The following is a 27794-nucleotide window of genomic DNA, read 5'->3' as shown; positions in this document are numbered from 1 at the left end:
CAGTTACATGTCTAAAGAATGGTGAACTGAGCCTCAGTGCTTACAGTAGGAGCTGTTATACTATGGTTTGCTTAGGAATAAATCCTCTTTTAACTAGTAGCAGCATGCTGGAAGAGCAATTTTCCAACTAGGAAATATAAATGGAGTACTCAGATCTGTAATAATAATTCAGATCCTTATGAAGTGCCTGTTCCATAAGCTTTGAGCAGCCACATGAAAAAATTAGATGTTCTATTAGGGAAGATGCTGTCTATGCTTAGCCTTGAGACTCCAAAAACAATTAATCATATATGTTTATGATTAGTAAGCAATGTGCATAAAGAACAACCTTTTAATCCATATATTAATAAAAATGAATTATCTAAAGATTGCATACAATCTACTGAGTTAGCTGCGTGCTTTCTTATTTGGGACTTATAAAGAATGTGTGTGAATGAATGTGTGTAGAATGGGCTTGAAGAGATTCAGCAGAAATTGCATTTCCTCATACGCCGCTGTGTAGGGCAAAGTTCTGCTTTTATGTATGTGACTTCTCACTTCTGATTCACCTAAGTTTTCATTCAAACCCTTTATTCTTTTCCCACTCTTGGAGTAGCTCCTAAACCTGGGAGTTCCCACATGATCTGTGATTGGGATAAAGGCCTTCTGCACGGAGGATGCTTCCCAGTAGAGAACTCTTACAAGTTTTATGGTCTTCTTCTTGTCCCATAGCTTCAAACTGGTGATACCCTTTTATTCCACCTGGATGCAGGAAGATGCAAGGCTAAGAGTCAATGTTTTAGCTAGGTTCATAATTATACAGTATATTTACTTGGGACCCTGAATCTTTCCTCAGTTGAGACCAAAGAACTCTATTTCCTACCAAGAAAGCCTCACCTTTTCTAGCAGGTTGACACACTACCTACAAGCAAATTGTTGGCTCTCTGGCTACAAGATATACATTTAAATCAAAAGTTGGTCTAATACATCGCACACATTTGTGTATGCCAATCTCCACAGTACCTTCTTTTCTTTTTTGGCCTGCCTCTAAACATAATTATAGCTTGCCTTTCCATCCTGTTCCACAGAGGCATTTGGCTTTGATGGCATGGCATTTGTGTTCTGAAGTAAAGCCTTCCAGGTCTGGCAATATAATGTCCTTGGTTAAGAGACCCTGAGAAGAAAATATTAGGTGCTGATAAAGAGACAATTTTGTTTAGGTACAGTAAAGAGTTAAATTTATCCTGTTCATTCACTCCTCACTCCATTATTGTTGAGAAAGACAATATTTTGGGAGTTTAGATCAGTTTCTTTACTATTTCATCAAGATGGTAAATTGAAAATATTCAATATAGTTACATTGTACAAAATTTGCATTTGCATAATGTTTGAATTGTAAATATTTGTACTCTTAAAAATGTATTATAAGAATTCCCAATTCTTCTACCTCCAAAAGACATTTAGGTTCAATATTATTTACCTTGCTGTTATACAAGAAATGTATTCCTGCAGTTTCATTTCAGAGTAAATCTCCTGAACTTGTTTGTGCAGACTGTATATTAAAATAAGAAGCTCAGGCAAATACTTTCATGTCTATTTTCTCAGAGGCGGGCAAAAGAAGTTTCTAGATGCAACAGCACAGCTGAAGCAGATGGGTATATTTGTGTGTGCTAATCTGTATACACTCTCTGGAATCAGAGACCAGGAATCGATGGCTGAGAGCAGCACATTAAACTGTAAGTTCACTTGCATAGACAGGCAGTGTCAGATAAGATTGATCAACTTCATGTTATGAAAAGTTAGTGTACTTGGATGTGGAAATTCACTCTGGGAAACATCATCTATTCTCCATGTATCTCTCTACTGATGAAATTTCTTATTGACCTGCAGCAATTAAAATATATCACGGTGAGTTTCAGTTCCAAATTAATGCCCGTGTTCATGTGTGGAGTCTACATGCCTGTGGACAATTAGGATTCTTCATCTGCTGTAGATTCTAAACTCTTTTTGATGGAGAACTTGTCAGTATGGCTGATGCTGTTTACCTCTGAAGAAAACACCTAATGCTTAATTCAGCTGCATTTATGTGACTGCTCAGTATTGTCTGAGATGCTCTAGGAAGCCCATGATCTACTCAAATCTGATAGGTCTATTGAGAGACCTCTTCCCTCTTGCATGGCAAGTCAGCCATATTACCCAAAAGCATCTCAAGTGGCACTAGACACCTGCTTGTGGGAATAGAAGTACAGAGGATCCAGTGAAAGCCTGATTGTCTTTTTCTTCTGCTGCTGGGGATGATGGCAGAGGGAGAAATGGATTGAAAGAATAGCCTTATGAAAGACGTCAAGGCTTTGAAGTTGGTTACATGTTTTTACCTTCACTATCTTCTCCCACTTCTCTCTCTCTCTCACTGTTTGTATTTCTTCTGTTCACTTTCCAGATATTTGATAGAGAAAACACGGTGCACATAGATCAGGACTTTAGTTTACGTGTCTGTAGTCCCATGAGTCATCTTTCATCTTCTAAAATATGGCATTTCTCCTCCTCCGTTTCTACGAGCCTAACCTCCACTTTTGGCTCTCTTGCCATTTATTATCAGGGAAGTAGGAAGGGATTTTCCTTGTTAAGAGGAATCCTCAGGGGCATAGAAGAATGGCTCAAGTCCTCTAAATATATAAAATGAAGATGGGTTCCCAGATACTTTGAGAGATACGAATACAAATTTTCAATTCATATCTTTCTTCAGGTATTAGGGGCACAGAGATTTGGCCAGGCCCTGTCAAGCTAGTCTATCAGTATACCCAGTGGTTTCAGGAAGATTATAAATGCAAAAAGCACATCCTCAGGACATTTCCCAACCTCCAGAAGTCTTTAATTCCAGGATTTCTCCCATCTTTCTATTTAACAACTCTCAGTCATTTCTGGGAGGGTGTAATAGGAACAATCTACAGAACATGGCTCTGTGTCCTGAAATGATCTCTCCTTTGGCTGCTCTGGCAGATAAAATATTGAGCTAGAGGAACTAACTGACTGAGGTAATTCTTAAGTTTTTAATGTCTTTATAGACTTAGCAAGGAAGTTTTTTGAATGCCTGTCAACATTTAATATTCACAGCCACCAGCACCAAGGGCTTCAACAACTTCAAGAATGTTTTTGTGCCTTTCTAATATTATCCTTCTTTGAACAAGATACTCTATATGGAGTAAGGGATGCACCACACATACAGCTCAGGACTTCAGAAGATCTCCGTGTTCCCCAGGAACAGATGTTTATTGTTTCACCTTCTTCTATACTTCTCCAGTTTGAGTCAAAGAAGCTTTTTTTTCCCTGTATTTCTTTCTACCACGCCTCACTGTCATTCAGACGGAGAAGGAGGGAGAGAAATATCATTCACTCTATCACCAGATGGCAGAGAAAGGATGTTAATATGGATGTTAGGGCATGTATGTATGCTCATGCATATGCTGCCGTACACTTGTTCAAATTGCTGGTGAGTGAGTCAGTGTTTGGCTGTATTAGGACACCATCATGCCCAGAAGCTTTACATGTGGTTTCTGAAAAAGATTTGAAATGCTATTCCCCTCAGCTGGGAGTAAATTCCATATCATTTTTCTGATATCACAGCATTGGCTGCCTAAGCCAAGAACTACTCTGCTGTTTTCTTTTCTTTCTGGTGGGCTCCAGGTGCTACCACAGTGGGAACACTATGCAGTGGTCAGCACACCATGAGTTTCATAGGGAGAATGTATCCTACTTAATACCTAATTTAAGATTAATGGAAGAAAGCAGCACCTCCTGCCCAAGTGGGAGGACAGGATCATTTGGAAAAAGCAAAATCATAGATCATGCAAAACACTGACAAAATAGGCTATAAAAGCTGCCCAGAAGGAGGTAATGGAGAAAGGTCTGTGACCTTGCTGAGTGTTATGCACTGAGCTCTGAGCCAGCACTGACCTGAGCAGACAGTCCAGATGGTGCAAAGGTGCAGGTCAGTGCTGCACAAATATGAGCAGGTTGGCAGGTTGCCTCTGGAGCTATTATATTTTTTAAATATATTTTTTTTATGTGACACTGCCCCTGAGCCACCTGTATATGATGAGGATATCAGGATTGAGCTAACCTCTTTGGAAACAACTCAGGTATTTTTCACATTGCAGCTTGTACCGGTACAGGTTTGAAACTGAACTAGGTGCATCTCCACTTCTAGTACAGATAATACAGCTCAGTGTAATTAAGTGCAGATGCATTAAGGATTAGAAAGAGCAAAGGCAAGATAGTGTGTTTTGTTTTTTAAAAGACACAAAAATAGTTCAGATCTTGGAGTTTCACTGTAATGCTGATTTTCCTTTCATATAGATCTTGATGAGATTTGCTCTTGAATATCACTCTGACATTAAAGGAAATCATTAAACATTGCTCATTCTTCCTTAAGGGACACGTGGCAGTCTATATTAAAAGGAAAATAAATGTAGCAGCAAGTTAACAGCATAGTAGAGTTGTAATCCCAGGCATCCAGGCACCTCCATCATTATGACCCTTGATTAATCTTTATAACAGAAGGGAAACAAGTACTAATGAGTTTGTTTATTAGCATTTATATATTTTTATAGTTGCCTTTAATTTTTAGAATGTTAATTACTATCTGTGCTTAATCCCTCTTGTGCTGAAATGGTTTTTTCTGGCGGCTATGTCTTTAGGACTTAGTGTTGATTCTCATCCAATTTAAGCTGACAAGGGCTCCAGCAGTATAAAAGGGAACAAAGAGCCTGGTTTCAAGGTCTAATTTGGTTGTGGCTGGTGTAGAAATGACTAGAGGCACTTTGGTGGTAACATTCTCACTGCTCCTGTGTGAATATTGAAGTAGTTTGAAGGGGTCAGTGCCAGAAGGCAATGCAATTCACCATTGTTTAACCCAATTCAAACTTTATGGCATGAGAATTTTAGTTATTTATGGGTTTTCAGACCACTGATTTTTCTTTGTTGAAGGCATTCTGACAGCATGACTACTTTCTTGTGTATGTTCTCTATGTTATATTTATTATACACAGTTCCTATGTGGGTTCTTATCTAAGACCTTTGCACATTTTATCATAGAATCACAGAATCATTAAGGTTGGAAAAGACCACTAAGCTCATCTGTTCAAACCTTCAACCCATCCCCACCATGCCCACTGACCTTGTCCCTCAGTGCCACATCTCCATGGTTCTTGAACACCTCCAGGGACAGTGACTCCACCACCTCCCTGGGCAGCCTGTGCCAATACATCACTACTCCTTCTGAGAAGAAATTTTTCCTAAAATCTAACCTGAACTTCCTCTGGCACAACTTAAGACCATTGCCTCTTGCCATATCACTCCCTGTAAGACTTGTGCTCTGCCTTCACCAACTTCGTTGCACTTCTCTGGACACGTGTAGCACCTCAATGTCTTTCTTGTAGTGAGGGGCCCAAAACTGAACACAGTACTGAAGTATACTGCAAACTGAGGAGTAACTCAGAAGTTCCAGTTACCTGTGCTTTAGAAAAGTTAATGGTATGATTTTCAGTTCTGCTTGTGATGGGAAGGAAAAGTGGAGACAGCAACACCAGTTCAGAGAAAGTCTTAATTAGCCTCCTTATTCCACAGCACAGTGCTGGCTGTGGTATTGTTAACAGCAACTTAAAAGTACTCCTGTAGTTTCCAGAAATAGCAGAAACAAGGAATTGAATCTGGAATTGGCAGGGTCCATAGGTTAGACTGCAGGTCATGTAAGTTTAGTGTGTATACTCCACAGAAGGGCTGTACTGCTCACTTCAGTTTATCAGCATCCAGTATTCCTGTTCCTTTGAAACTCCAATAGTTCCACATCAACTCTATGCAACCCTGACATTTTGTGGTTTCCCACTAATTTTTTTTTTTTTTTTTTTTTGAAAAGGATACAATTCCGGAAATAATAAGAAATGATCATCAGACACCTTGTTTTGTCATTTGTAATAGAATTATCTAGTTTTATGCAATAAGAAAGGCTTTGATACTGCTCCAACGATCAAACAAAATTGAAATGATACTTTTACCCTTTCAAAGTCATTCTGTTTGTTCAGTTTTTCTTTGAAAGCATGAACGAATTCAAGACATTTGTGTAAAACATTTTTATTTCTTTAAATCACCAAATGCTTAATGGCTCTGTGTTTGTAGATGCTGGTTAACAAAAGAAAAATGAAGGCAGCATTTTGCTTTTAACTGTTTATTTGTGAAGTTACTTTCCTAGCAGCTGCTGATGCTTTTTCTCCCACATATTTTTATACGTACCTATTCCAGTATACCAACTAGAAATGACTATATGAAAATCAATGTGCATATCTTTCAGAGGTATTAAAGGTGTTTCCATCACCCACAGTTTTGGGATGGTTTATGTGATAATCTCCCCACTAGTCAGATGTGTATGTGCATTGCTGGCCAATTTTCAGGTGTGAGGCAGCAGGAGATTTAGGCTTTGCACTAGTCCATGTTAAATAGTTCTTCAGCGCACCTTTAATAGCATGCCTTAGTGTATGGTTATTTGCTTAGAATCTAATACCTAAATAAGATGTTTCAGGCCAGGATATCCGTATGAACGCTAAAGCTTTTATTTATTTAGCATAAGATAGTATTAATAACATTTAGCTCGGTGTAAGCAGGGAGCTGGAATGCCTGTAGGGAATCTAAATGGTTACATGCTGCTTGGCAAAAGGACTTCCTTTTCTCCCCACTTGAAAGAGTTGAAGAGCACATCCCACAATTTAGTTGGCCAATCAAGATTTTTGATGTGAAACAGTTCAGCGGGAGCTCATTGCGTGGCTGTGGCTTGGACTAACTCACATAAAGACTTTAGAGAGGGTGCAGCATTTTCCTCTTAAGAACTTAGAATCATAGAACCATAGAATCAGTAAGACTGGAAAAAAAACACTAAGATCACTTAGTCTAACCATCAGCCTATCCCACACCATGCCTGCTAACAATCATAGAATCATAGAATGGCCTGGGTTGAAAAGGACCTCAAAGATCATCGAGTCTCAACCCCACTGCCAAGTGCAGGGTCGCCAACCACTAGACCAGGCTGCCCAGAGTCACGTCCAGTCTGGCCTTGAATGCCTCCATGTATGGGCATCCACAACCCCCCTGGGCAACATGTTCCAGTGCGTCACCACCCTCTGTGTGAAAAACTTCCTTCTAATATCTAAACTAAATCTCCCCTGTCTCAGCTTAAAACCATTCCCCTTGTCCTATCACTATCCACTCTCACAAACAATCCATCCCCCTCCTGTTTATACGCTCCCTTCAAGTATTGGAAGGCCACAATGAGGTCTCCCCAGAGCCTTCTCTTCTCCAAATTAAACAAGCCCAGTTCCCTCAACCTTTGCTCATAGGAGAGGTGCTCCAGCCCTCTGATCATCTTGGTCGCTCTCCTCTGAACTCTTTCCAAGAGCTCCACGGTTCTGTAACACCTGCAGGGACAGTGACTCCACAACCTCCCTGGGCAGCCTGTGCCAATGCCTCACCACTCTAAGAATTTTTTCCTGATATTCAAGCTGAACTTCCATTACCTCTCATCCTATAACTAGTTACCCGTATGAAGAGGCCAATTACCACCTTGCTACAACCTCCTTTTGGGGAGCAGTAGTGAGTGATAAGGTCTCCCCTGAGCCTCCTCTTCTCCAGACTGAATGACCCCAGTTCCCTCAGCTGCTCCCCACAGAACTTGTTCTCCAAGTTCCAACTTGTCAGGGATGCGGTAATTTTCAAAAATTTTTTTTTTTGAAATGCAATATCTCTTTTAGAAAAGAAAAAATGTTGCAAGTCCAGGATGAATTTTCCAGTACAAGCCAAAGAGAAAACCATATGCCATTAAGGAAAAGAACTCTCTGTATTTGCTCCAAGTCAAGAAAAACAGGCTGTATACACTGGTCTCTAGTGCTCCAGTGGAGTATCTACTCACTGGTGATTCTGGTAGCCTTTCCTCTTTATAGTTCTCCCTCTTTCTTTGGGAGAAAAAAAAGGTTTCAATTTCTCTTTCTGCAAAATTCATACAACTACAGAACTGCCTGTATCTTCTCTCCCAATACCACCTGACAGCATTTTGTCTTCTCTCCCACCCAGCTGCGAAGCTGCCTGGTGCCTAACTATTGCAATAAATCTTTCTTCTAATAGTTTTCTTTCTGCAGGCTAAGTAATTGCAGTGAGTTTATTCCTGATTATGGAGCAAACGACCCAGATTCAGCTAACCTAACTTTTGCTTTCAATCTTGAGTACATGTAGTCCAAGAGAGGCATAACAATTCCCTAAAAGCTGATGCAGAGGAGAAACTGCTTCCAAAGGATGATTAAACCTGCTCCACACCAATTACCACCAAGGAAGCCTATCTTTCTCCTGATTATAGAGAAAGCCTAGGACTCCAGCTTAAATTAGAGACGTAACTTTTAGACAGCTAAACCTAGATGAGATCTCTCCCAAAGAAAGGTTTCCCAAGAAAGCAAAAAACACGTTAAGTTAGCAGAGAAGGGCATTGCAGGATAAGAGAGTAGCAGGTTAATCTAAATTCAGACTGGAGATCACAGAACTGTAGAACCATTATAATTGGAAGAGACCTTTAGAGGTTATCTAGTCCAACACCTACAGCTCCATCAGGTGCTCAGAGCCCCTGATTTTGTGTGCCTCCAGGATGGGGCTTCCACCACCTCTCTGGGCAACCTGTTCCAGTGCCTTACTGTAAAAAGCTTCTTCCTTTTATCCAATATAAATCTCCCCTCTTGTAGTTTGAAACAATTTCTCCTTGTCCTTTTACAACAGATGCTGCTGAAGAGTCGGTTCCCTTCCATATAGCCCCCCTATAGATACTTTTGGTCAAACTAGATCAAACAAGCTCATTTAGTACTCCTTCTAACTAGCTGATATGTATACTAAGTAGAGTCATCTATTAAATAGCTTTTTTACACAAATACGGGAAGGAACTTCAGAATTGATATCAAAATATGGAAATTGACATAAGGAGTGAATAATGGCTTGCAGAGGATCTGCCAACCAACATTTCCAACACAGTTAACATACAGAGTGCAGCAGTGCTTGAATCTTAGCACTGTGATGTGGGATCTTTCTGACTGGTCTACAGCCCTCCTTCTCAGCCGTTCTTTTTCTTGAGATGAAGGGGAAAACAAAGTTTTGCAAGTCTGAGATGAAATGCAACAAAGGGTCCAGTTTTGTACAGAAAAATATTTTAAAATGTTTTGAAATGATTTTTCAGTACTTTCCAGCCTATGAATTTTACAGAATGAAAACTGATTTAAATCTTAGTTCTTAAAATTCTTATGCTGAATTGTAATGATTTACATTATCTAAGGCTTCATTACCTGGTATCTTATCTAATGAAAAAATGATTTCTTTAAAAAATAGTTTTCCATTTTAAAAAAATGTGCTGAATGGATTTTCTCTTAAATAAACTTGAAGTATTGTCTTGAATCTTTTTGTTGTTAACCATAAAATAGATGACTCAAACATATCTCTCAATTCTTGCTCTGTTGGCCCAGTGCTAACTTTAAGGGATATTCTTGGCTAACAACATGAAGCAGCGGTGTATTTCTTCTGTGCTCTAGTGTTAGGAGAACAAAAGATCCTTAGTGATGTGTGCTTCTTTCCTGCAAGTTTATATCCTTATCTAGCATTTCAGCATTTAGCCTGAATGTGTTTTTGTACCTCTATGTGTAAAAGAACAGGAACAAATTGTGCATTGTGTCTTAACTCTGCTTTGTGTGCTTCCCTGGCACCAGCATTGCTACAACCCTGCGTATAAGAGGCATCATCTTGCATTTGTGTTGTGTGGAAGTAATTAGTGCATTCAACTATGAAAAGCTGGGAGCTTATTTAAAATTAATTCTATCAAAATAGCATCTTGCTGCAGTGAGGAGACAGTGTACTATATCTCAAAAAATCTTTAGCTGAAATGAAAGAAGAAAAAAACAACACATTTCCTAGCTGCATTCATTTACCTACAAAACAAAATGCTGCATTCTTCCCTGACAGACTGTTATTCTAAACAGCCCAGCAGGCCTTAAGGTTTTATACATCTTGGCTTAGAGACATTGGACTGCATTCTGAACACATTGAAATCAGTGCTAGAAGTCCCATTGTGAAGTATGATTTAGGTTAAAGGAGTAATAAATCAGTCTCACGTTTGATAAAATGCATTTCTATGCAATGAGGCATCCCAAGAACTAACAGTACTTTAATGGAATTGAGCTGACACAGACTTTACAGTGGCCTCTTCATGGGATGTGTAAATTATTTTATATGTGGAAATAAGTACGAGTGTAGCTCCAAAAGTAATGCCTCCTATTTTATGACGTTGGCCCACTATGTCAGAGGTGGATGTTGGTGATATCCCCCCTGTTGGCCAGGGGAGATTTAGGCTCGACATTAGGAAACACTACTTTTCTGAAAGAGTGGTCAGGCGCTGGAATGGGCTGCCCAGGGAGGTGGTTGAGTCACCGTCCCTGGAGGTGTTCAAGAAGCATTTAGATATAGTGTTGAGAGACATGGTTTAGTGGGGTTATTGGTGGTAGGTGGATGGTTGGTCTGGATGATCTTGTAGGTCTTTTCCAACCTAGCTAATTCTATGATTCTATATGGCAGTAGAGGCTGAACCTTCACACCAGTATTCTATTACATTTTGTTGCTGTGTCACAGATGGCAGCAGAGGGGCAGTGTGACAAAAGGGTGTCTGACATGGAAGTGTGTATGACACAAAGGTGTGTGGTTGAATTCCTCCACACGGAAAATGTTGCAGCCATTGACATTCACTGACACTTGCTGAATGCTATGGGGAACAAATAGTGAGCATTTCAATGTGGGCAGCATTTTCCTAGCAACAATGCCATCATAGCAGTTGTAAAACAGTGGGTCACCTCTGCTAGTGCAGATTTTGTCGAGCATGGCATGCAAGCTCTTGTTCATCGCTAATGGTGGTGACTGTAGAAAAAGTGTTTTGTAGCTGAGAATTTGCTCTATCAAATAGTGTTGTTCTCCTTGTATCTGTTGTAGTTTCCATGGAAATAAATAGGTGCCATTACCAATTGAGTGACCTATGTATATGCAGGGCCAGATGCTCAGAAGAGCTCAGGACCCACAGCTGGAACCTGTGAACCAAGCTTCAACTTCTCTAGTGTAGCTTTCTACTCAGCTGTGTATTGTACACTGAGAGATGTTGGCCTCTGCATACTTCTGAAATTTTTATCTTAATTGTGGGAACATTTGGAGAAAGATCTGTTTGCAGGGTGAATGCAAAAAGATAAGCAATCTCCACTGAAGTCCATGATAACTACACCTGAGGGCAGATCTGAGAGACCTACACCAGAAGCGGAGGAACTTCAGTTCCACACTCACAACGTGAGTGTGAACTTTACAGCCCCAGCCCATTTCTGTCTCAGCATGGCAGAACCACCCAAGAAGTTTCATGGGTGACTGCTTGACTTCTCATTCCTTTTGCAAACAGAGGAGAAATACACCTTATTTTCCTTCTTTATCTGCAGACAAAGCTAGCAGGTGTATTTCAAAGGTGATCTGTCTTTCTATTATGTTTTCCCTTGTGTCTGTTTCTTTGACAGCCCACATCTGCTAAATGGATATGTGCTATCCATCACAGTCTTAAGGAGCTGGGCGAGAAGTTCCATTATTCATTCATCTTGTTTTTATGTAGTACTATGGAAATGAGTAAGGTTTTTTTCAAATCTGCCTAATTCCTTAAACAAGATGAGAATTGAGAATAAAACAGAGAGGTAATGAGGGTCTACTTCTTGCTCTAGAAATATGTGCTCCCTGGAGGCAGTACCAACGATCTGATCTTGCTTGAAATTCCTTCCTCTTCAGCATGAGAGCCTCAGCTCCTCCAGGCTTGACGAAGCTCAGAAGGCACAAAGCAGCTTGCAGCATCAAGCCTAGAGCGTCTAGCAACACTTATGTTCATTCAATCCGTTGTACCAATGTTAATCTATAAGCCTTGGCATTTCTTGTGTAATGGAAAAATCGCAAATAAAATAAATATGGGGATAGATGGTTTTTCTTTCCGGGGATAGATGTTTATTCTTTCCCTCCTTTAGTCATTTGTCTGTGTGAACCTTGCTTCTAATTCCTTACTTCTGCCGGATATCTTTTGGAGAACTAAGCATTTTCATAAAACACTATGCTCTTTCTCCACCTGCAGCTGTCATTTTCTGACCTGACACTTATGATCTCTTAGACAAATTAGCAGTTCTTAGCAATAACGTTTTGAAGATACCTAATGGGCTCATCATATGGTGAGCACAGCAGCGTGGGTGTGCTGTGGTCCCATTATCAGGGACTAAGAACCAAATGTTTAACAGGGACCAAAACAAGCTCTTGGTGCAGATGCACTCGATTCGTATTTCCCTTTGGGACTATCTTTACTGCAAAGTTACTCTTCTGGAACTTTCAATATTTTGTAAAGATAGGTGACAACGTATGAGCAAAGAGGTTCTGATATGGTTGTTCCTGTTCTCCTGCACCACCTTCTTGATGAAAGTCTTTTCCTCTGGAGTTAGAAATAACCCAGCAGTAAAGGCATACCATAGACATTCTCTTCTTTAACTAAAGTATTTTAATCTGTAGTATCATTTAGCACCATTTTAAATGAGTACATCCTACTAAGTTAACTGTTGGAATCATTTGTGTTCTGCAGATAGCTTAGGACAATGTTATAGCAGAGTTAAGATAATAAGAGGAGCGTTTTGCGAAGACACTTTTGCTCATGCAGAGTTTTTCATCTGGAGATGCCACAATTCCTTCTTTGATCTATGTCCTTGAAAATCAGTCAGATCCATTCTTAATATTGATTTGTAATTCTTAGTTATTTAGATTACTCACAAGAAGGATTAGTACATCTTGTTTCATTTATACCCACTAGCTTTCTAAATATTTTATATGTTATATCTATACACTGCTTTAGTTTCATTATAGTGCAGTAACTAACTGCATTGTGTTTAAGATTTTAATTTACCTATTTTAAAGCCTCTGGCTCTTCAGGCTTTTTCTGGCATTTCTTTTGAATCCCTTCATTGCAGACCAAGAAAATGCTCTTCTTGCTTTATGTGACCTCCAGCCTTCAGAACAATCTCCATCACTTTATAGAATTAGCTTCCTTTTATCAGTGATTTTGAAAATTCTATTAGTAACTCATAATAACATTAGTGGGTTTCATGCTGCCATTTCTAAGGGAGATGATACATTTTTGAGAAACAAATTATGGCTATTCATGTTCTCCAGATCCATGAAACTGTATGGTTCCTGGAGAGTGAATACAACAGTAACCACTTCAGACTTTGCCACTAACCCTAATTTAGACTAAATTACCTGTGGAATTCTTTATCTTTCTGGCATCCTTAAATTTTCCACATTTTGTAGCTAAGATGAAACCAGTTTTTCTTGGAAGTTGGGCCCCTAAAAGAGCATCCACATCCTCTAGCCTGTTTTCAAAACATTAAATGCCATAAAAATTAGACTGATGTTTTGGGAATAGCCACATTTTCACCCAAAAGCAAAGTGGGTTGGCTCCTACAGTCCTATTCTCCCAGAGCCACATAACTGATGGCATCTTCTATACTTTCAAAATATGTTTTTTTATATTACTAAAAACTCACAAAACCTGATGGAGTCATCTCACCTCCTAGTTTGCATTCCAGCTCAACTAATAGATTTGGAGTATTATTCAGAACATTTCTGATTCTATCTTGTATAAAAAAAATTCAGCATAACTTCATTATTGACTCGAAGGCATTTAACCTTCTAGTTTTTCTGCAGTACTACAGTCATTTTTACAAGTACTCATGTGGTTGAATTTTTCAAGTGTTCATTCTGTAAAATGCTAGAAATCACCATTTTTTTAATGCTACATATAGTTCATCTGAGGAGAGGAAAGGCCAATTTCATCAGACAATCTAGCAACTACCCAAGCGAAACATCTTACTTCTGATTTTTAAATTCATTTTGATCTGCCTTCTACTGAGATGTTCTCTAGGCCCACATCACTGAATATTGGTCAGTGTGGTTGCCATATCTTCCCAGGGACAAGTCACAGGCTACACGCTGCACCGTCTACGGGGAGAAAGGAAGGAAGGAAAGGAGGAAGGAAGGGAGAAAGGTGTAGGGTTGTTTGGCCTAGGTGAGTCCTATCACTCCATTGCCCAAAGGGGCTGGGTTGGGCATGCAGTTATTTCCAGGGAGTGCCAGTTGTAGATGCTTCTTGCTGCACTTGGGGGGGGTGGATTGCCCTTTGCCATCATGGCCAGCATGATGGATCTGGAGACCTCTCAGCTGCTTGGTGCAGCCACTCAGATTTTGCAGGGCGAGCCTTGCTGTTGTGACCAAGCAGTGAGGTGTATTTTTCCCATATTTCACAAAGCAGATGACCTTGAACTGCTCACAACCTCAGTGGGAATTCCCATTCTATCTTGAACTGGCAGCACTGATAATAGTAATTACAGACAAGATTAAAGGCCAGAGTGTGCCCCTCCATTATTTCTTCTCATCCATCTACCTTCCCCCCAACCATCAATGAAATACTAGGTTATGGATGTCATCATATTGCTTCCACTCAGAAACAGTGAATACAGAGAATCACACTTCCTCAGCCAAAAATAAACCATTTCACAGTCAGCCCAGCCCTCCTGTGAAGAAACAAGGAGGAGACGGCAGGGGAAACACATGGCAGCGACTGGAAGTGTCGGCAGTGTCTCAAAGTAGGTTGGCTGTAATCGGGGGGAGGCAGCATCCTCCCCTTGATCTGCTGCCAGAAGCTACTGACAGTGTTCAAGGGGCTTTGTAGGCGGCACTAATGCAGTGAGATCTGCTAATCCTAGAGGACACAGCTTGAGCTGTGCCATAAAGGAGCTGCTGGGTGGCAGTGCGCACTGAATGATTGCTCCATCATTCCCAAGTGCCCCAGCCCTTGCCTTGCTGCTGCTTAATCCAAACCATTATTCTGAGTGGAAAGACTGGCCTGTTAGCTAGAAAATAAAGATACTGGGGAGATGATTCTGGGATAAGAGAGAACATATAGGTTTTTTAAAGCCAGAATCTCTCCTGAATATGCCAAGCTGACCCATACTTCTACGTTATTAAAAAAAAAAAAAAGTTTTATACTGCTTTCTAACATTTGTTTCTGCTTTATCCTTTCTCAGAGCTTCACACACATTTTAGAAATATCAGGCAATCTGGTTTCTATTCACAGTTCACTCTTTACTGTTGAAAAGTGATTTTCAATAATCACCCAACATCAATAGATAGCAGTATGCTACAGCCAGAGCAGATCAAATCTTTGGCCATCTCCTCCTGTGACTTTTTTTTCACTAATTGGCATTTCTAGAAGAATTTCCTAATCTGACAAATGTATCATTTCCTTAACGAAAACCCTCCTAGAGATAATGTCCTTCTTCCTGAATAACCTTGCATATAAATATGGTGCAGCTGGAGAAAAATTACTTCAAAAATTAATCAACTGATTGTTAAAGCTGTTCATTATAACATGGAAAATACTTTTCATATCTCTAGGGTTGTCACAGTAGTCAAATTATATCTGCAGCATCTGCATTCAGGTACAAGGTAATGTATATTGGCTATATTATGCAGCTATGGCATATGAAAGGTAACTCAGCTGAAATGCCTCCAGCCCAAAAATTCGTGTAAACCAGCCATGCTATTTCTTTGCTTGAGTTTTCATTAGGTATAGACACAAGTCTGGGTTGATATTAGCCACTCCGTGGAAAGGGAGCCCCTAACATTTAAACTGGTGTCGACAGAGTCATGGCATAGATTCTCAGTCACCAAATTTTGTCCACTTCCATCTCAGAGAGTTGGCTCAGTGTCAGTCTCCCAAGCTGATTTAATTTTTAATGCTACCTTTCTTTAGCTGATTTTTAATGTCTTTTACCAACATTGTGATTATGTTTATCAGTACAGCTTCCCTTGTTAAAAAATGACATTTATTAGCATAGTTACATTTATTAAGATCAGATGTAAGATATTCCATATAACCCATATACATAAGTTGCATACATACATAAACATACATACACATATGTATAACGATAATGTATTAATGTTATAAACACTAAGGAATGGAGTAAGGAACAGAGATTTCTGAGCTTCATAGTGCAAACCTGTCATGCAGAGAGAGGAGGTTTTATTCCTGGACCTATGTAGCTGAGCGTGGTACAGCTTCTCAAAGGAGTTCATTAGAGGGTGCAGCACAGCTCCAGCACTGCTGTGTTCTGGAGATCTCTGCACTGCTTCTTGATCTGAATTATCTCAGTGCCTGCTAACTCAGCACCTCTGCACTACTTCCCATTACAGAGCTGTTTTCTGAACAAAGTCTCAAAATTATATTTTTTTCAGTTTCACTAGGGGAAAAAAAAAAAAAAAGTAGCTATGTCTGTTGCTGATAGTGTAGCACTTAGCATAATGCCTCCTTGGCTGGGAATCTCAAGTGAGCAGCATCCTAGTGTGGGGGGAGGTGATGGGGAAGCTGCAGAGGGCCTTCAGTTCTTTTTAAAGCTCCTCAAAGAAGGGCAAAAAGAGAAGACACCTTATGCAAAAAGGAAAACAACAAAAATGGATTGCTGAGTTTACCACTCTGCAATGCAATAGAAGAATATTCCCCTCCTCTCTCCCTAAAACAGTCTGTAAGTCAAATGTGATACAGATAGGAATCCAGCAGCTGGATAGGATAGGATCCTCCTCACACATGTGTGAGCTTCTCAGCTTCTGCAGCATCCCCAGCTCCCTGCAGAAAGCCAGGCAGGCAGAACGCTCATATAAAAGACTTCTATATGTCACCTAGAGACAGCACTGCTGTATCCGAATGACCTTACTACAGATGAAGAGAATGAAATGTAGAATCGTGGTATCATAGATACATAGAATGGCTTGGGTTGCAAGGAACCTCAAAGATCATCTAGTTCCAATCACCATGTAGGGAGATTTTGCATGAAATTGTAAAATAGCCTCTGTATGGGACATCTTCTGAATATGTGTGTGGGAAGGGTGGCCCTAAAAAGAAATTGACCAAATGTGAGAAGTAGAAGTTTAAATAAAATCCAAGGGTACAGGAAAGTAGACAACCACACCAAAGTATGTGTATTTCAAAGGGAGATATAAAAACACAGGACTGGATGGCTGGATGGGGCCCTGGGGCAGGCTGATCAATTGACTGGCAACCCTGCCCATGGCAGGGGGTTTGGGAGTAGATGATTTTAAGGTCCTTTCCAACCTAAGCCGTTCTATCTATCTATGATGTGATTCTACGACTGTGAAATAGAGGCTTAGTAGCCATATTACAAGCCTGATACCAAAGAGCAAGATACATAAAACTATCAGAGAATGATTTTTTTGTGTGACAAATGGTGCTAAAAGCATAAAAAGGGCATAAAATCACGTTAGGTAGATAAGTTAGGTGTATTAAGAATTAACATAAAAATCCTTCATTTACAATTGAAATTATGGATAGAATTCCATGTCTAAACAGAAAAGTTTAGTGTTATTATAGGACAACCACTCACTGGAGGAAGTACCTCTTCTACCTTAGGCATCTGCTGCAGGCCTGGTGCCTGAGTCTGCAGGACTGGAACTAGATGGACATTCAATTGAAGTCAGCTCAGCTCTTTTCCAAATATGACTCTGTGGGACTCCAGAAATGACTAATGAGAAAAAGCACAGATTATGGACCATATTCCAAAAGGAGCTGTGTACCCTGGGTTCTTCATAAAATATATTCAGGCGACAGGAGTACAGAAACCATCAATTATGAATTAATAGATTTCAGTTCCATTATTTACGATAAAAAAAATCTGCTTTGCAAGTATGCATAGAAGAACAACGAAAAAGGAAAACTGAGAAAAGGCAATCTCCAGGCTAAAACACGTAAAGGAGCTAGCAGTAGAGAAGGCCCTTCCCTGGACATTTTTAATAGAAGACTGGGCATCCTATTTTGTTGTACCCTGCAGAGAATGACATAGTTACTCCTAAGAGATGGGATAAGTTGACCAATGAGTGTTTTCCTGTTCAGATCCTCATAATTCTGTTAAAGCAGGGCAGAAATGGTTGCTGAAGGGGTAAGATGATGGATGAAATGTCTGCTGTGATGTGTGCTCCTTCTTGATAAGACTCCAGGCATGTCATTTCCTGGGGAGTTCTAAATAGAAGACGCATTTAAATAGATTAGGTATGGAGAGCATACAAATAGCGTGGACAATTCCTTTTTGGAATAAGGTTACAGTTAAGTGTTTATGTCAGTATTAGCTACAGATTACCCGCAGGTGGCACAGCAGAAATATGCCTTTGGGGCGATCTTAATCAAAAGTACGGCACAAATCTTGTGACTGAATTTGTAACCAAAATTGTGAGTGAGAAAATGGAAAGGTTTTCACATGCTTTGCTGGCCAACTGGCTGGTCAAAACTGGCATGGAAAGAATGGTAGAGACAGCAAGAGACTTGAAAGTAATGAGTTAAGGGAGAAACTCAAGGGAATGTGGGACATGATTAGAGCAATAAGCAAAAAGAGTGATACTTTTTCAGATGCAGTTTTCAGACCCTGAGAATAAAAGAGGGAGGTCAGAGAAGACAATGCTGCAGCAGTCAGGAACTCAGATAAAGATTTAACTCTAATAACAGGTAAAGGCATATTGAATTTTGGTAAGTCTAGGAAGTTAGGCAAAATGAAAAAAAGATTACTGACAAGTTCTTTCTAAAACAAAAGAATAATATGCCTCAACATGTTTACCTGAAAAATACTTTTTTCTTGATCCATACATTGCCACATTATTTGAAAATGACATAGAGTCAGGAATCCTGATTACCATAATCACACCTGACGAATGAGATCAAATATATTTAGGTGAACTTGGAAGAAGAATTGCACTTAATGAATGTTTTGGAGACTAAGGATGACCTAGTGGTATTCAAGGATAATTTAGTAACTGTGAAGGTTCAAATGGGGCTTTGATTAAACAAGCTGAACAGAAACTGCATTGCTGCAGTATCCTTAAGACATGGAACGAATAGTGCTATTTGTTTTCCCATAAGCCCTGAGACTCTCTTTTTGTAATATTAAGGTTTGGAATTACAGTAATAAAAAAAATGACTTGTAATGTAGCTTTTCCAACGGATCGTTTGGATTCTATTATTTTTACACCATGATAAGACCAAGAGAAAAGCTGATGAGGTGATGGCATAATATGCTATCTCTGTCAGATTGTCATATTCATACTGCAGTAAAAGAAAATCACAGTTAGTGATTGATGACATTGCCAGACTTTTTCATTTACACTGATTCCTTACAAAAAAAGTAAAAAAAAAAACCACCAGACTCCAGCTTTAGAATTACACGGTGAATTCCACGCCTAGACAAAACGATAGGTCAACTTAGCAAATGGCATTACTGTAAGGGCTTAGTTACCATCTATCTTTTCTCATGTTTTCCTGAGCCTCTCTTCATCTGACGCCGTGATACTTTTGGCATTGCTGTAACTATGGAGTTTAACATTTAGCTGTTGCTCCTGCTTTCTTTATCAAAAAGAAAATGTTGCATTCATCTAGACTAAGAAGGCTGAAGAAAAAGAACGTACCCACTATGAATCACAGAATTGTAGGGATTGGAAGGGACCTCTATGAAAAGAATAATCTCACTTACTTCCAGAAGTGCAAATTCTTTTCTTTCCAAGAGTACAAGTTACTTGCTTATTTACATTATAAGTTGACCATTTCTGACCAGTTACTCCATTTTTTTTCCATATTGGACCCAAGAAGGAAAGATTAATATATGGGCAGAGCAGGCAGACCAGAGATTTAAGAAAACCTATAGTCACATTGTAGAACAATTATTAGCAGTGGAATAAAAGAATTATGTTAAACTTTGAGAACATTTGCTTTATGATTAGTTTTGTAAATGAATTACAGAAGGAACAAAGTAGGTAGGAAGGGAATCACAGTAGGGGTGAATTGAAGGGAGCAGAGAAAGGAGCAAATGAATGACACAAAATGTGTTGCCAGTCACCTGGCTACATTTTCCAAATTATATCCTGCAGGATTTGTCTGAATTATAAAATTATAACTAAGATGATGATCCATACCTAGTCGCAAGGAGACACAAGTATGGATCCTCCAAGTTTTTCCCACTATCTGGCATGGGAAATATTTCCTGCTTATTTCATACTCTAGGAAGGCCTTGCTCTGTTTTTCTGGATATGAAATAGCAGAAGACGGTTGCTGCTATTTCTCGGGGCTGAAACAAACAAAAGGGAAACAATCACTTGTACAAAACATTCCAACTGCTTTACCATTACCATTCTGCAGACTGTTCTCTAAATAGCCTCTAAATATTATTTAGAGAAAAAAGAATGAAAAATATTATTTAGTGTGTTATTCACTTCCTCTGGTTCTATGAATTCATATCGTCTTGCAGTTCCCACCTACGTTTTCTCTACATTTACTGAACTTATTACTGATAGTTATTCAGTCATTTATTAAAGATAATTATTCAGTCTAAACATTATAGAGGAAATAAGGGCACAAGGAATTTTCTTCCATTTGAAAGGAAGAAAATCACAATCAGCTCTCCTTAAAAACACCTTTTAGGAGAGCATTAATGTTTTTCCAGCAGTTGTTGAATTTTGAACGCAATGATGCAACTATTTTGAAGTAGCATTTTTATTTTTACACAATTCAACTTACAAAATGCAAAGTAAACATCATTACAATGAGATGATAACACTTTGCTTATTATCTCCTTTCTTCTTTTCCACAAGGAAGAGAGTAGAATAAACAAAGATATTGTTGCTTCACTTCAATTTGTTGATTTTTTTTCTTCAGTTACTTTCTCTGAATTTGAAGGGGGAATTGAAGGATTTCTTTCACTCATTCTGGAAGGAATCTTAAACATATTAGTAAGGAAAAATAGAAAAGACATTTTTTCCTATATTTTTGTATTTACATAATTTAATAGGTACTTAGATATCATGGGTTAAAATTACATAGATAGACAGGTTGATCTTCAATATGAAAAGATTTTTCTACAGTGCATTTTATGTTAAGGACTGACTTCTTGAATAAAGTACTAAGAAAGCTTTGTCATCCTTCTTTTTGCATCTTCTGCAGCCCAACAGGGGGTTTGTAGGAGTGGAAACACAGCTTTGCAACCCTCTTTGCCCTCTAATATTAGGAAACTTCTTAAAAAATCATTAAGCAACATATTCGGTGGCCGGCATCCTCTGATTAATTCCTCATAATCAAACTTTCATTTTAATCTTGTTTTTAATGAAATGTCAGGGAAGATTTTAAGTACTGTTTTGGCAGAATAGAATTTTATTGTGCTTTACAAGAGCAACATACTTTATTTCAGTAACATTTTCTTTTTCAGCATCCTTACTCTGCCAGACTACAAAAGTTGCACTGCAAACAACTCACACTTCATGAAACCACCATAATGCCTCCTGCGCTAAATCTTGGTTATGTTCCATTCTCTGACATCAATTCTCTTTTCCTGCTCTTAGTATCATACCAAGAGCTGAAGAAAAATGCCTAAAAGAATACTTTTGCAAAATGTTTGCTATTTTGAGTTCTTTGTTTTTAGTAGCTCCCTCCAGTGTCATTCATAAGTGAGGAGGTCATTATAGTAGGCTTGAGCTAAAGGCAAACCTTTTTATCCCTTTCTTTCATCTGTATTTGTACACAGTAAAATGCTTTCGGTTTACAGTTTGGGCTGGGAGTATAATTAGCAATAATGTGCTATGGACTAGAAAGCTAGAACACTGCATTTAAGAGCTCTAATTATTTACTAGTATCTTCCCTACTTTATTACTACTTGAAGAAGTAATTCTTCCAGATTCTCCTGGGACAATGTGCACATATAGTAAACAATATTTTTAAACCTTATGTTCCTCACCCAATAATCTATGAAAATTCTAATCCCGTAGGGAAAATATCTGTTCTTCAAATCTAAACTGCTATTAGAATCATTCCTTTTTCATAAGCAGACAAAAGATCCAGAAAATTGGATTTCTTTAGCTCTTACAATGAAATTATGGATTTATTTAAACTTAAATAGTTCTTGTTGTAACTCACAACTGTGTTAGGAAGACAGATTAATCAGAATAACATCGAATAAGAGAATAATAAATCAGAGTAACACAAATAACCAGAGGTCAGTTCCTAAACCTGTGAGTCAGGTCATCCCACTTTTCTGGAAGGAAGATGAAATGAAACATGAAAGAGTGTTAAGGTTAGAGGACTGAAGAATAATAGAGGGGCAGAGAACTTATACCATGATAAAGAAAGAAACAATTCCAGCCAGCAGGAATAAACAGCTTCTAATCTGGGAAGAATGTCTTCTAATAAAGGAAATAAACTTGCAGGTAAGGAATAAAACGGAAGTAAATGAGATAGTTAAGATAGCAAAGGACAATGAAAGAGAAATTAAAGAACTTCTGTGATTGGAGAGATGGGAAAATGTACTTCATTTTTAGTCTACAATGTCCAGCACATTGTGCTTACAATTTTTTTGTTACTTCCCTAAAATTATGTTAATATTAGAAGGCACTTCAATATACTGGAACAAGCTCTTTTGAAATCAGAATGCCACAAAAGCAAGTAACAACATTTTCCTGAATGACATGGAAACCTTCAAAAGTTGTATTCTGGTTTCCAGATTGCAGGTTAAAGTTAAGAGCATTATTATGACTCTTAGTAGAAAGCTGGGTACTATCAAATTGGTTCATGTTTTCTTCAACTCCACAGCTGGAAGCCCAGACACAATTGCACTCATGTTGTTGTCTGCATCCCCATTGCTGAATCTGAGGACTACATTTTGCCAATTACTTTGGCCACTTTGCTAAGTGTGCTGCCATTTTTTTCTAAATAAGATTTTCCATTACTACTTTTCTTTTTTTCTCTGAGCAAATTGAGATTTATATCAAGGAATTTCGCTGGAGGCACCTAGGTGCTGTGATGATGGGGTAATGGAAGTGTATAGCTAATGAGTTAACTATGTTTTATACTATTCCTCTGCTATTTTTTATTCATAAGACTGTACTTCTCAAAATAGCTTCAAGTTTGGTTTCAAAGGGTGAAAGAATTTCAAGTAAATGTCTAGTCTGTATCCAAACTCTCACAATAAATCAGAATATTTTCTTCAGTATCTGAATGTTCATAGTGCTAGCATGATTTATTTATCTGGAACTGCAAGGTTGCATCTTTCTGAAAGAGTTTTCTTTTTTGTTTGCGGTCCATAAAATGAACAAGATTGCTTCCACAGGTTCAGTTACTACTAAGTAAAAGCATGTCCTTCAGAGATTCACAGGACTTCAAAGTCAAGAGGTTTTTTGTTAATTGATAATTCTGCTCCATCATTAAGTCATACTTCAATGCTTGTGTCAAAAACTTGCCCATGATGAGTGAGGTCAAAGGCACGGGAGTAGAAGAGAAGAGGCTGTGGAAGCTCTCATATATATTATACAAGTGAGTTCAATGGAGCCGAAGTCAAAAGTAGGGAGGGTTAACTATGTCAGCGCATATGAAATCTTATTGACATTTCAACAAGAGTAGCGGTTGGCATTTTCCCTCTGGTGAAAGTCAAGATGGACTAAATTGTCTGCTCGCTAGTTCTATTAGCTACTTCTCACATTCTGGTGTTTCCTGTTCTTTTTGGGAGGCTACCTCGCTTTGTAGGCAGCTGTTCGCTCTCTTCGTTGTCCAGAGATCATGTATCCAAGCAGCTTTTGGTGAACGTGTGAGTTAGAAACCTCTCAGATTACTTAACAGTAATGCTATGATGAGCTGATATTCTACTTTTGTCATAAATCTCTGGGAATTCATAACTGGAGATAATGTGAATTTTGACAGTGCTGGAATGCAACAAAAATAAAAAGTAGAGGTAGAGACTTGCAGAACGTGAGTTGGTAGTCACTGAAACATGGAGTCATAGAATAATTAAGATTGGAAAAGACCTTTAAGATCACCTAGTCCAACCATCCACCTACCACCAATATTACCCACTAAACCATGCCCCTCAGTACCAGAACTCCATGTTTCTTGAACACCTCCAGGGACAGTGACTCCACCACCTCCATGGGCAGCCTGTGCCAGTGCCCAACCACTCTCTTGGAGAAGAAGTTTTTCCTAATATCCAACATCTTCAGCTTTGAGTGTGTCCAATATTTTCATGTTGGCTTAACAGAAACATAAGGTGTCTGCAAATGAATGCACTGTAGTGCCTACCCAAGGACTTCCACAAGAAAGCAAACCTGGGCTAGACATCCCTGGAAAAAATGATTTAAACAACAAGAGATAGATTCAAACCTTCATGAGGATGAGAAAGGGCAAGACAAACAAAACCTGAGAAGAACACAGGGTGAAGAACTGGCCAGGGATGGTAAATTCAGACTTGTGAAAAAGAAAGACAAGAATCGAAAGAGTGATGGCCTCCAGGAAAATCTCCACTGCAGAGTCCTGATCCCAATATTTATTGATACATAAATATCCATGAACTCTTGTAGAAAAGCATATGCCCTCATCACTGTCACATCTAATTAACATTAAAAATGGCTTTCTCTTCTTGCCCCTTCTCTTTTTGCACAAATGGCAGAGGACAGTGGTATGGTTCTATGGACTCTAACCATGCTGATGAACAGAGGAGGGGAGAAGTTCAGTATGTTGTCACATGACATCACTTTTTCCTTTTCAAAATTTCCAGGTCTTTTAAAAGGTGATACTGTGGAATGTTAGAATGAAACATGAATTATACATTCAGATCAAAGTGCCAAAATGGAGCTTAACCAAAAAATCTGATTTTGACAATTTGTTATTTGAATACTTAACTTTGGAACTTGCAGCTACTGTAACAAAGGTACTTTCTACTGCTGAATTTTCTGTACAGCTTGGTAGCTGTACAATGACCTGGCACTGAACTGAGGCAGTTCAGACCTGCTCTTACTGGTACACTGAGATTGAGGTGGAGGAGAATCTTAGACATTTCTGTTTATTTATGGAGAAAATCTCGTACCTGTGAGTGGTTCTATTTTTCATATATTTATTCCCAGGTATTATTAATGATTAATGTGAATCTGGAACAAGGTCTTAGTCCAGAATTTCCCACCTGGCTTTAAGGAAAACTTAGACTTGTTATATGAGAGGCAGAAAAAGCATGCCATAGTCTCCATTCAGCGTCTGGAGTTCATTTGTTTGGCCTGCATCCCTTTCAGACTCAGCATTTGCCCTGAATTTTCTCTTTGCTGTTGCCATACAGCTTTCCCTTCTTCGTTTGTGTGTGTCTGCAGCACATATACTGTGCAATTTCTTGATGGGTCTTGCAATCTTCTCTGCCTTTCTGCTCCTAGCAGAGTAGGTATTTCCTTGATCCTGGTGGGCACTAATTACATCCCATGCTGTCTAAATGCTGTCCATGTAGGCAGGGATGGCTGCCCAGGATTTTTCTAGAGAGGTGAGGATAGGTGGCTCTCCAGGGCCCATAAGAGGATGAAGAATAAGGAGGGATTCAGGATATTGCTGTCACAGGGATGTGATGTAAAAGCTTGCTGTTCTTCTTCATGAATGTAAAACTGAATTTCCAGACTCTCCCAAGAAAAGAGAGGGCTCTGATTCATCACTGGTCTGATGTACCCCGAGACAGGATGGCTGTGACCTGACTGCCTATGTTAGAAGTGGTCTGTGATCAATACTGACTCCTATATCATGCCCAAGCTGTGCTTGGATGAACCCAAATCAGACCAAGGGGACATTTATTAGCTGAACAGTGTGCATGTGCATGTGTGGGCCTGATTCCATTTAAATGTGTAATACAAGCACAGGCTAAATAAAATAGCTTATGTCTGTCAGCTGTGGAGTGATTCCTATATTGACATACCTTTCATGTCTGTTCTTTTCTTTTTTGCAAGTTTTAGATAATCCTTCCTAGTCCTAAAACAGCAGAAGTGACCCTGTACCCATGCTATAGAAATGATTAATTATTTCATATTACTTTTTGTGATCCACTAAGATCTGATTCTCTATCACAAGTCTAAAACTCTTGAGTGTACCAGAGTAATATCAGTACTAATTCTCTGATGCTCTAATTATCTTTGAAGTTTTTCATAGTTGTTGCCTTTCTGAGTCACTATTTCTACCAGACTAATGCAGAATATAAGCTAGTAACAAGGTGAGAATGGGAAAGAATCTTAAAGAGATGTTCTCATTTCAAAATGGATTAAATCTCAGGTCCAGACAAGGTTATGTTTCTCTGGATTATGTTTAATATGAATATATTTAATTTTTTGCCTGAGTAGCAAAAACTCTAGCTTATGCTGTACAAATGATATGGAAAAAATAAAAATTAAAATCATATTTATCTATCAAAATAAAATGAAAAGCAGAATAAGGTAGAATTATTACTTTTCTTGCAGAAAGAAAAGTTCTTTTCAGGTCTTTGTCTACTTTGATTTGAATTTCTGTTTTTCTGTCGTAAATAAAATTAGGACTGCATTTACTTTTTAAATGAAGGGAGAATCTGAAATGCTGAAAGATAATTCTGTGCATTATAATAGAAAAATTTTCAGTATTATGTCCTAAGCATGAAATGCAAATGTCTTTCAAGCTGAAATCCATACAGGTTTAGCAAGAAAATCCTTGCTGTCTCAGCAGAGAGGTTGGAATTTTTGCCTGAATTGCTCTTTCAGCCAAATGTACTCAAACAGAAAGTGAATGTTTCTCCTGCTACGATATTTGGTGGCAATGTGCATTTTATCTGAACCTACTCAGAGCTCCCTTGGGAGTCGGAATGTCAATGCTCAAAGTGACAAGCTTCCCTTCCATTTTTGGTGAGAAAATCAGCATCAGAGACTTTGACAACTTACTTGTGTGCACAGAGAGTACCATTTTGAATATTAAGAGTGTTGGAAAGCTTTCTTGACTCAGTCGTCATTGGCTGACAGTGTGTGGAGGTCTTCTTCCTCCTGAAAGACAACTGGGAGTTCTGCAGTTGCTTTCAGATGGCTGCAGGTTCACTTAGCCAAATTCCCTGCTTCTGTAAAAGGCAGAAGTGTCACTAAAATTGATCGAATTGCTTCATTTTACATCAGCAAGCATTTTCCTTCCCACACCCTGTCTTCATTCTGAGTGCTGGGAATCTTCGTTCTCCATATTCACATCACAAAAGTAATGGGACATAGCTCATCAAACTGAGCCGATCTGGAGATACATAGTGTTGGTAAAGGAAAAGGGAAAATTTCTTCTTGAAGTGGATATGACTGTGGAATGTCCACATTTCAGAGACTCATCAGCCACCAAAAGTAATTTGATGGCCACTAAATGTTTGATTTTACAAATCTTTAGGACAGCTGAGTGTGCAGACTCTTCTTTCACTTCACTTCTTTTCACTTTTCCACTTTGTAGACTCTCCTATCTGAAATCCTCTGGCATCTACTGGAGCTATCTCAACATAAACAAAATACAATATTAAACACAGCAAACAAGCAATGTTTACGTTTGGAAGAGGGAGAGAGAGTAATGGAGAGCTGAATCATTTAATCCAGAAATTAAGGGAACTGCTGTCAAGTGAGACAGAAATTTGGGTATGAGATTGCCTTTCTTTGCATGCTGGAAGTAGGCAACCACATTCAATATGCATTGAAATCTGGAGGCTGAATAGTCAAGGATGGTGAATGAGAATGTTTCTGGGGGTGGCAGCAAGGCAGTAGCATTCGGAGGAAACGTTACCATGGCATTCACAGGCTGATAGGAGCATATAGTTGAT

The 27794-nt window shown here is 38.9% G+C and overlaps 1 protein-coding gene across 2 annotated transcripts in view; it reads left to right on the top strand.

Annotated features, from left to right (window-relative positions):
• DLG2 (discs large MAGUK scaffold protein 2) overlaps nt 1-27794 on the top strand; it is a 1019534-nt gene that overhangs the window by 209855 nt on the left and 781885 nt on the right. The window lies entirely within an intron of this gene.

The sequence above is a fragment of the Numida meleagris genome, chromosome 1 (assembly GCF_002078875.1).
Source record: "Numida meleagris isolate 19003 breed g44 Domestic line chromosome 1, NumMel1.0, whole genome shotgun sequence".
In the NCBI taxonomy this organism is placed as follows: domain Eukaryota; kingdom Metazoa; phylum Chordata; class Aves; order Galliformes; family Numididae; genus Numida; species Numida meleagris.
This window is presented reverse-complemented; position numbering and strand designations above follow the sequence as displayed.